Here is a 10,000-nt window from a genome sequence, read left to right as displayed (position 1 = left end):
CCCTCTGATCACTGCCTTACTCATCACTAAGCACCCTCCCTCCCTATCTCCCTCCCTCCCTACCTATTTCCCTCCCTCCCTACCTCCCTCCCTCCCTACCTACCTACCTACCTACCTACCCACCTACCTCCCTCCCTCCCGTCCTCCCTACCTCCTCTTGTTCACTAAACATACTTTCTCATTCGCTCACTCCCACTCACATTTGCTTCTTGATGCTCACTCCGTTCTCACGCTTCCTCTAAAAGCTACCCCATCTCTTACCCCGCTCGCCCCATTTACTCATCTCTCCTTCAGATCTTCTCGCTCTACTTGTAGAGGAGCTGTAGCCGGCTGGTGTGGCAGTTGTTTCTACTGATCTTCCCATCGGGCTGATAGAGGTTGGAGGAGTTGGAGAATGATGGAGGGAGGGAGTGGTTGTCTGAGGCGGGGTTGGGGTACCCCGGTGGGGGGATGAGGGATTTGGGGTCGTTGTTCGAGGGGATGGGGAGAAGGGGTGTGCTGTGGTTCTGGTTGGCTGTGGAGGGTCGTCTTCGGGAGCGGAGGGCTTGTCGCTCCACCAGCTGGTTTCGTAGCTCTGACACCCTCTCTTCTTTCTGCGAATGAGAGAGAGAGAGAGAGAGAGAGAGAGAGAGAGAGAGAGGGCAAGGCAGAGAGAGAGAGAGAGAGAGAGAGAGAGAGAGAGAGAGAGAGAGAGAGAGAGAGAGAGAGAGAGAGAGAGAAAGAGAGAGGGCGAGGCAGAGAGAGAGAGAGAGAGAGAGAGAGAGAGAGAGAGAGAGAGAGAGAGGGACAGAGAGCGAGGGCGAGGCAGAGAGAGAGAGAGAGAGAGAGAGAGAGAGAGAGAGAGAGGGACAGAGGGCGAGGCAGAGAGAGAGAGAGAGAGAGAGAGAGAGAGAGAGAGAGAGAGAGAGAGTAAGTGTTATATTCAAAGTGAATGATCACCTATCCTTTAGCAGGTTGATGTTTATTATCATGAATCTTTCCCTGGGGGCATAATTGAAAGGTTTCTGCTAGATGGGCCAGCTGCAAAGTCAAAATTGGCTATAAAAAAAAAGATTGTATGACTTTGTGGCTGTACCAGCTAGTGACCACTCTGTAGAGCTGCCTCCAGTACACGAGTCATTCAAATAAGTGCTAACCTGCAATCCTTTAACTAGGGACAGGAGTCCATAAGTAGCTTGTTTTTGGTCACAGGTTCAGGAATGGCTGAAGAATTGCAACATTTACCTAGACCTAACCCTGCAGATGGCAATACTGGGTGATTTGAAAAGCCATAGTCAATCGATCAATAATATGACAATTATTTTAGCAAAAATGTTTCTTTATTTTACAATCTGTAGAAACTATGAGAATAGAAAGGGTTAGAAGCATCACAGCACAGTTGAAACATAGATGGCAAATAGAAAACCAAAACAGATGGTGTTGAGAGATAGAGGGGAGGGGTTGAATGGAGCTGCAGGGTGGGACAAATAACATCAAGATAACCTATGTTAAACATATGGGGTTTGTAAAATGTTTATAGGTTCAGAAATGTTGTGAAATAGCACAGTTACAAATAGAACCGGACGGACATCAAACCGGACGGACATCAGAAATAGAGGAAGGACTAAAAACAAACAAAAAATAACTATTGTAAAATAGACTGTGTCTGTAAAATGTGTAGTATGTATAAGCTGGAAGTAGAATACTAAGTGTTATTGTATATATATATATATATATATATATATATACACATACATGTATATACATACAGTACATATACATATGTTTGTTATATATATATATACAGTGCCTTGCGAAAGTATTCGGCCCCCTTGAACTTTGCGACCTTTTGCCACATTTCAGGCTTCAAACATAAAGATATAAAACTGTATTTTTTTGTGAAGAATCAACAACAAGTGGGACACAATCATGAAGTGGAACGACATTTATTGGATATTTCAAACTTTTTTAACAAATCAAAAACTTAAATATTGGGCGTGCAAAATTATTCAGCCCCCTTAAGTTAATACTTTGTAGCGCCACCTTTTGCTGCGATTACAGCTGTAAGTTGCTTGGGGTATGTCTCTATCAGTTTTGCACATCGAGAGACTGACATTTTTTCCCATTCCTCCTTGCAAAACAGCTCGAGCTCAGTGAGGTTGGATGGAGAGCATTTGTGAACAGCAGTTTTCAGTTCTTTACACAGATTCTCGATTGGATTCAGGTCTGGACTTTGACTTGGCCATTCTAACACCTGGATATGTTTATTTTTGAACCATTCCATTGTAGATTTTGCTTTATGTTTTGGATCATTGTCTTGTTGGAAGACAAATCTCCGTCCCAGTCTCAGGTCTTTTGCAGACTCCATCAGGTTTTCTTCCAGAATGGTCCTGTATTTGGCTCCATCCATCTTCCCATCAATTGTAACCATCTTCCCTGTCCCTGCTGAAGAAAAGCAGGCCCAAACCATGATGCTGCCACCACCATGTTTGACAGTGGGGATGGTGTGTTCAGCTGTGTTGCTTTTACGCCAAACATAACGTTTTGCATTGTTGCCAAAAAGTTCAATTTTGGTTTCATCTGACCAGAGCACCTTCTTCCACATGTTTGGTGTGTCTCCCAGGTGGCTTGTGGCAAACTTTAAACAACACTTTTTATGCATATCTTTAAGAAATGGCTTTCTTCTTGCCACTCTTCCATAAAGGCCAGATTTTTGCAATATACGACTGATTGTTGTCCTATGGACAGAGTCTCCCACCTCAGCTGTAGATCTCTGCAGTTCATCCAGAGAGATCATGGGCCTCTTGGCTGCATCTCTGATCAGTCTTCTCCTTGTATGAGCTGAAAGTTTAGAGGGACAGCCAGGTCTTGGTAGATTTGCAGTGGTCTGATACTCCTTCCATTTCAATATTATCGCTTGCGCAGTGCTCCTTGGGATGTTTAAAGCTTGGGAAATCTTTTTGTATCCAAATCCGGCTTTAAACTTCTTCACAACAGTATCTCGGACCTGCCTGGTGTGTTCCTTGTTCTTCATGATGCTCTCTGCGCTTTTAACGGACCTCTGAGACTATCACAGTGCAGGTGCATTTATACGGAGACTTGATTACACACAGGTGGATTGTATTTATCATCATTAGTCATTTAGGTCAACATTGGATCATTCAGAGATCCTCACTGAACTTCTGGAGAGAGTTTGCTGCACTGAAAGTAAAGGGGCTGAATAATTTTGCACGCCCAATTTTTCAGTTTTTGATTTGTTAAAAAAGTTTGAAATATCCAATAAATGTCGTTCCACTTCATGATTGTGTCCCACTTGTTGTTGATTCTTCAGAAAAAAATACAGTTTTATATCTTTATGTTTGAAGCCTGAAATGTGGCAAAAGGTCGCAAAGTTCAAGGGGGCCGAATACTTTCGCAAGGCACTGTATATATATATATAAACATGTATATACATACAGTATACAGTATGTTTGTTATATATATATATATATAAACATGTATATACATACAGTATATATACATATGTTTGTTATATATATATATATAAACATGTATATACATACAGTATATATACATATGTTTGTTATATATATATATATAAACATGTATATACATACAGTATATATACATATGTTTGTGTATGTACAGTATGTAAACTGTCAACTGCGTTAATTTTCAGCAAATGTCTGTATAAAGATTTACAGACATATATACATACAGTATATATATATACATATGTTTGTATGAACATAAGATTCACCAACTGAGACATAAACTGAACAAGTTTCACAGACATGTGACTAACAGAAATGGAATAATGTGTCCCTGAACAAAGACTGGGGTAACATCTCACAGCAAGAACTGGCAAACCTGTTGCAGTCCATGAGGAGGAGATGCACTGCAGTACTTAATGCAGCTGGTGGCCACACCAGATACTGACTGTTACTTTTGAAAAGTACTGCAGTGTATCTCCTCCTCATGGACTGCAACAGGTTTGCCAGTTCTTGCTGTGAGATGTTACCCCAGTCTTCCACCAAGGCACCTGCAAGTTCCCAGACATTTCTGGGGGGAATGGCGCTAGCCCTCACCCTCCGATCCAACAGGTCCCAGACATGCTAAATGGGATTGAGATCCGGACTCTTCGTTGGCCATGGCAGAACACTGACATTCCTGTCTTGCAGGAAATCAAGCACAGAACGGGCAGTATGGCTGGTGGCAATGTCATGCTGGAGGGTCATGTCAGGATGAGCCTGCAGGAAGGGTACCACATGAGGGAGGAGGATGTCTTCCCTGTAACGCACAGCGTTGAGATTGCCTGCAATGACAACAGGCTCAGTCCGATGATGCTGTGACACACCGCCCCAGACCATGACGGACCATCCACCAGTCCTGTCTGGTCCAGCGACAGTGGGTTTGTGCCCATAGGCGACGTTGTTGCCGGTGATGTCTGGTGAGGACCTGCCTTACAACAGGCCTACAAGCCCTCAGTCCAGCCTCTCGCAGCCTCTTGTGGACAGTCTGAGCACTGATGGAGGGATTGTGCGTTCCTGGTGTAACGCGGGCAGTTGTTGTTTCTATCCTGTACCTGTCCTGCAGGTGTTATGTTCGGATGTACCGATCCTGTGCAGGTGTGGTTACACGTGGTCTGCCACTGCGAGGACGATCAGCTGTCCATCCCGTCTCCCTGTAGCGATGTCTTAGGCGTCTCACAGTACGGACATTGCCATTTATTGCCCTGGCCACATCTGCAGTCCTCATGCCTCCTCGCAGCATGCCTAAGGCACGTTCACACAGATGAGCAGGGACCCTGGGCATCTTTCTTTTGGTGTTTTTCAGAGTCAGTAGAAAGGCCTCTTTAGTGTCCTAAGTTTTCATACTGTGACCTTAATTGACTACCGTATGTAAGCTGTTAGTGTCTTAACGACCGTTCCACAGGTGCATGTTCATTAATTGTTTATGGTTCATTGAACAAGCATGGGAAACAGTGTTTAAACCCTTTACAATGAAGATCTGTGAAGTTATTCTGATTTTTACAAATTATCTTAGATAGACAGGGTCCTGAAAAAGGGACGTTTCTTTTTTTGCTGAGTTCATATATATAGATATATATATCTATATATATTTACCAAAACAAAATATGGGGGATTTTAAATGATGCAAACAATTACATTGATGGAGGCAACAATCTATCCGCAATATTAAAGCTGATCCACACTCTAAATAAACATTTTTTTATATATATTTAAAAAATAAACTAGGGCCAAGAGTTTTTCCCTGACCATGTGATGGGATTAGATCCAATAACCTACTGTATACCTATATGTAAAATATGGATCTTCAAGCAGTCGTAAGGACACAGAGTCAGCCGGAGGCAGATAGAGGTGTAAATGACTGTTGGGATTTATTTACGCAGCGCTGGTGATGATGGTGATACAAAATATATATATATTTTTACAAATGTCTGAAAAAGCCTCTCATGTCTTAATCAGAAAAGCACAGGTGGGGTCTACCAAGCTCGGATACAACCTCCTCAAACGAATCCTCAAACAAAACTACCAGAACATGCCCAAACAGGAACTTAAATAGCATTAACCACACCTATTCTGGCATGCAGGCCAGGTACATTTATGGGCGTTCAAGCATGCACGTTCACTCTACATTAACAAGACAGAGAGAAACCTGATGTGCTCCATACAAGACAACGATCAAATTGACAGAAAACTGGTAAATGCAAATAAATAAACCAAATCTCCTTATCAGCTAGCGAGCCCTCCGAACGACATTTCCAGCTAGCGAGGTATCCGAACGACATTTCCAGCTATCGAGCTCTCCGAACGACATTTCCAGCCAGCGAGCTCCCCGAACGACATTTCCAGCTAGCGAGGTATCCGAACGACATTTCCAGCTAGCGAGCTCCCCGAATGACATTTCCAGCCAGCGAGCTCCCCAAACGACATTTCCAGCTAGCGAGGTATCCGAACGACATTTCCAGCTAGCGAGCTCCCCGAACGACATTTCCAGCCAGCGAGCTCCCCAAATGACATTTCCAGCTAGCGAGGTATCAAAACGACATTTCCAGCTAGCGAGGTATCCGAACGACATTTCCAGCCAGCGAGCTCTCCGAACGACATTTTCAGCTAGCGAGCTCTCCAAATGACATTTCCAGCTAGCGAGCTCTCCGAACGACATTTCCAGCTAGCGAGCTCTCTCCGAACGACATTTCCAGCTAGCGAGCTCTCCGAACGACAATTCCAGCCAGCGAGCTCTCCGAACGACATTTCCACTTGGAGAATGAGAACGGTAAGAACGTAGTAATACATATACTTAAAGACTAAACAGAAATTAAGTTCCTATAACCAAACATTACAGAGCGCTAGGTGTATATTTACTGCACATCTACCATTCCAGTGTTTAATTGCTATATTGTAATTACTTTGCCACCTCGGCCTATTTATTGCCTTAACTCCCTTATCTTACCTCATTTCCACTCACTGTATATAGACTTTTTGTTTTCTTTTGTTCTACTGTATTATTGACTGTATGTTTTGTTTATTCCGTGTGTAACTCTGTGTCGTTGTATGTGTCGAATTGCTATGCTTTATCTTGGCCAGGTCGCAATTGTAAATGAGAACTTGCTCTCAACTAGCCTTCCTGGTTAAATAAAGGTGAAATTAAAAATGTAAAAACTGGAAATTGATCAACATTGTAAAACAATTGACACAAAGAATTAATAAGTACGCAGGAATTGGCGGGAGTCAGTGGAGAGAGATGTGCCTATAGTGCATCTTAGACAGATTACTGCATAACATAACTGCATTAGATACAGATGCTAAACCTACTGCATATTATCACTGCATTAGGAACAGATGCTATATCTACTGCATAATATCACTGCATTAGGAACAGAAGCTGTACCTACTACATAATATCACTGCATTAGGAACATATGCTATACCTACTGCATATTATCACTGCATTAGGAACAGATGCTATACCTACTGCATATTATCACTGCATTAGGAACAGATGCTATACCTACTGCATAACAGAACAGAACCTGTACCTCCTGAATGATCTTCTGTAGTTCCTTGTTCTCTCTCTCCAGCTGTCTGGACTTCTCCTCATCGTTGTTGTTGGTGGATGAGCCCTGTGTCTTCATGGTCTCCTGGGTGTCTGACTGCCACTCCCCTCGGGTGATCAGACGACGCATCTACAGTACCACCATAGAGATAAACAATCTGCACTGAAACATCTACAGTACCACCATAGAGATAAACAATCTGTACTGAAACATCTACAGTATCACCATAGAGATAAACAATCAAACAATCTGTACTGAAACATCTACAGTATCACCATAGAGATAAACAATCTGTACTGAAACATCTACAGTATCACCATAGAGATAAACAATCTGTACTGAAACATCTACAGTATCACCATAGCGATAAACAATCTGTACTGAAACATCTACAGTATCACCATAGAGAAAAACAATCTGTACTGAAACATCTACAGTATCACCATAGAGATAAACAATCTGTACTGAAACATCTACAGTATCACCATAGAGATAAACAATCTGCACTGAAACATCTACAGTATCACCATAGAGATAAACAATCTGTACTGAAACATCTACAGTATCACCATAGAGATAAACAATCTGTACTGAAACATCTACAGTATCACCATAGAGATAAACAATCTGCACTGAAACATCTACAGTATCACTATAGAGAGAAACAATCTGCACTGAAACATACACAGTATCACCATAGAGATAAACAATCTGTACTGAAACATCTACAGTATCACCATAGAGATAAACAATCTGTACTGAAACATCTACAGTATCACCATAGAGACAAACAATCTGTACTGAAACATCTACAGAGTACTACCATAGAAATAAACAATCTGTACTGAAACATCTACAGTATCACCATAGAGATAAACAATCTGTGACCGAAGCTGCTATGGTAACACAGAGACATACTGTAGTTACTGACTGAGGCTGCTATGGTAACACAGAGACATACTGTAGTTACTGACCGAAGCTGCTATGGTAACACAGAGACATACTGTAGTTACTGACTGAGGCTGCTATGGTAACACAGAGACATACTGTAGTTACTGACTGAAGCTGCTATGGTAACACAGAGACATACTGTAGTTACTGACTGAAGCTGCTATGGTAACACAGAGACATACTGTAGTTACTGACTGAAGCTGCTATGGTAACATAGGGACAATCTGTAGTTACTGACTGAAGTTGCTATGGTACTAGCACTTTGAATTTTCTACTATAGAATATAATCCCCAAAATATTAACACCGGTACTGTAGCAGACATACTGTAGTTACTGACTGAAGTTGCTATGGTAACACAGAAACATACTGTAGTTACTGGCTGAAGCTGCTACGGTAGCACAGAGACATACTGTAGTTACTGACTGAGGCTGCTATGGTAACACAGAGACAATCTGTCGTTACTGACTGAAGTTGCTATGGTAACACAGAAATATACTGTAGTTACTGACTGAAGCTGCTATGGTAACACAGAGACATACTGTAGTTACTGACTGAAGCTGCTATGGTAACACAGAGACATACTGTAGTTACTGACTGAAGCTGCTATGGTAACACAGAGACATACTGTAGTTACTGACTGAAGCTGCTATGGTAACACAGAGACATATTCTACCTTGGGTACGAAGAGCACCACCAGGGTGATGTAGACGGAGAAGACGATGGCCAGGGAGGCGAAGGCAAAGGAGGCGTCCTGCTGCGACGACAAGATCATGGTGACGGGAGCCGTGATCATACACAACACCTGTAGGGAGGAGGGGGAGAGACAGACAGATCATGGTGATGGGAGCTGTGATCATACACAACACCTGTAGGGAGGAGGGTGAGATGGGGTAGGGGGAAAGATAGAGGGGTGAGACAGAGGAGGGGGTAGAAGGAGAGAGACAAATAGAGAGAAAGAGAGAGGAGGCGGAGGAAGAGGAGAGAGACAAATAGAGAGAAAGAGAGAGGGGGGGCGGAGGAAGAGGAGAGAGACAAATAGAGAGAAAAAGAGAGGGGGGGCGGAGGAAGAGGAGAGAGACAAATAGAGAGAAAGAGAGAGGGGGGCAGAGGAAGAGGAGAGACAAATAGAGAGAAAGAGAGAGGGGGGTGGGAGAGAGAGAGAGAGAGAGAGAGAGAGGTGTGTAATAGTGGGAGAGAGAGAGAGAGATGTGTAATAGTGGGTGGGAGAGAGACCGAGGAGGGGGGGGTGAAAATGAGAGAGAGATATGTTTAATAGTGGGAGAGAGAGAGAGAGAGAGAGAGAGAGAGAGGTGTTTAATAGTGGGAGAGAGAGAGAGATGTTTAATAGTGGGAGAGAGAGAAAGAGAGAGAGAGAGAGATGTGGAATAGTGGGTGGGAGAGAGGCCGAGGAGGGGGGGGGGGGGGGGTGAAAATGAGAGAGAGATATGTTTAATAGTGGGAGAGAGAGAGAGAGAGAGAGAGAGGTGTTTAATAGTGGGAGAGAGAGAGAGATGTTTAATAGTGGGAGAGAGAGAAAGAGAGAGAGAGAGAGATGTGGAATAGTGGGTGGGAGAGAGACCGAGGAGGGGGGGGGTGAAAATGAGAGAGAGAGAGAGAGAGAGAGAGAGAGAAAGAGAGAGAGAGAGATGTGGAAGAGTGGGTGGGAGAGAGACTGAGAAGGGGGGGGTGAAAATGAGAGAGAGATGTGGAATAGTGGGAGAGAGAGAGAGAGAGAGAGAGAGATGTGGAATAGTGGGAGAGAGAGAGAGAGAGAGAGAGAGAGAGAGAGAGAGGGGAGAGAGAGGGAGAGAGAGATATGGAATAGTGGGAGAGAGACCGAGTAGGGGGAGTGAAAATGAGAGAGAGATGTGGAATAGTGGGAGAGAGACCGAGGAGGGGGGGGGTGAAAATGAGAGAGAGATGTGGAATAGTGGGTGGGAGAGAGACCGAGGAGGGGGGGTGAAAATGAGAGAGAGATGTGGAATAGT

At 43.4% G+C, this 10,000-nt stretch overlaps 1 pseudogene; it reads right to left on the bottom strand.

Annotated features, from left to right (window-relative positions):
• Positions 1-179: 179 nt before the first annotated feature.
• Positions 180-10,000, bottom strand: part of LOC139372768 (gamma-aminobutyric acid type B receptor subunit 1-like) — a 274,428-nt pseudogene continuing 264,607 nt past the window's right edge.

Source organism: Oncorhynchus clarkii, chromosome 18 (genome assembly GCF_045791955.1).
Source record: "Oncorhynchus clarkii lewisi isolate Uvic-CL-2024 chromosome 18, UVic_Ocla_1.0, whole genome shotgun sequence".
Lineage (NCBI taxonomy): Eukaryota > Metazoa > Chordata > Actinopteri > Salmoniformes > Salmonidae > Oncorhynchus > Oncorhynchus clarkii.
Note: the sequence above shows the minus strand (reverse complement) of the source record. Positions and strands in the feature narration are given on the sequence as shown.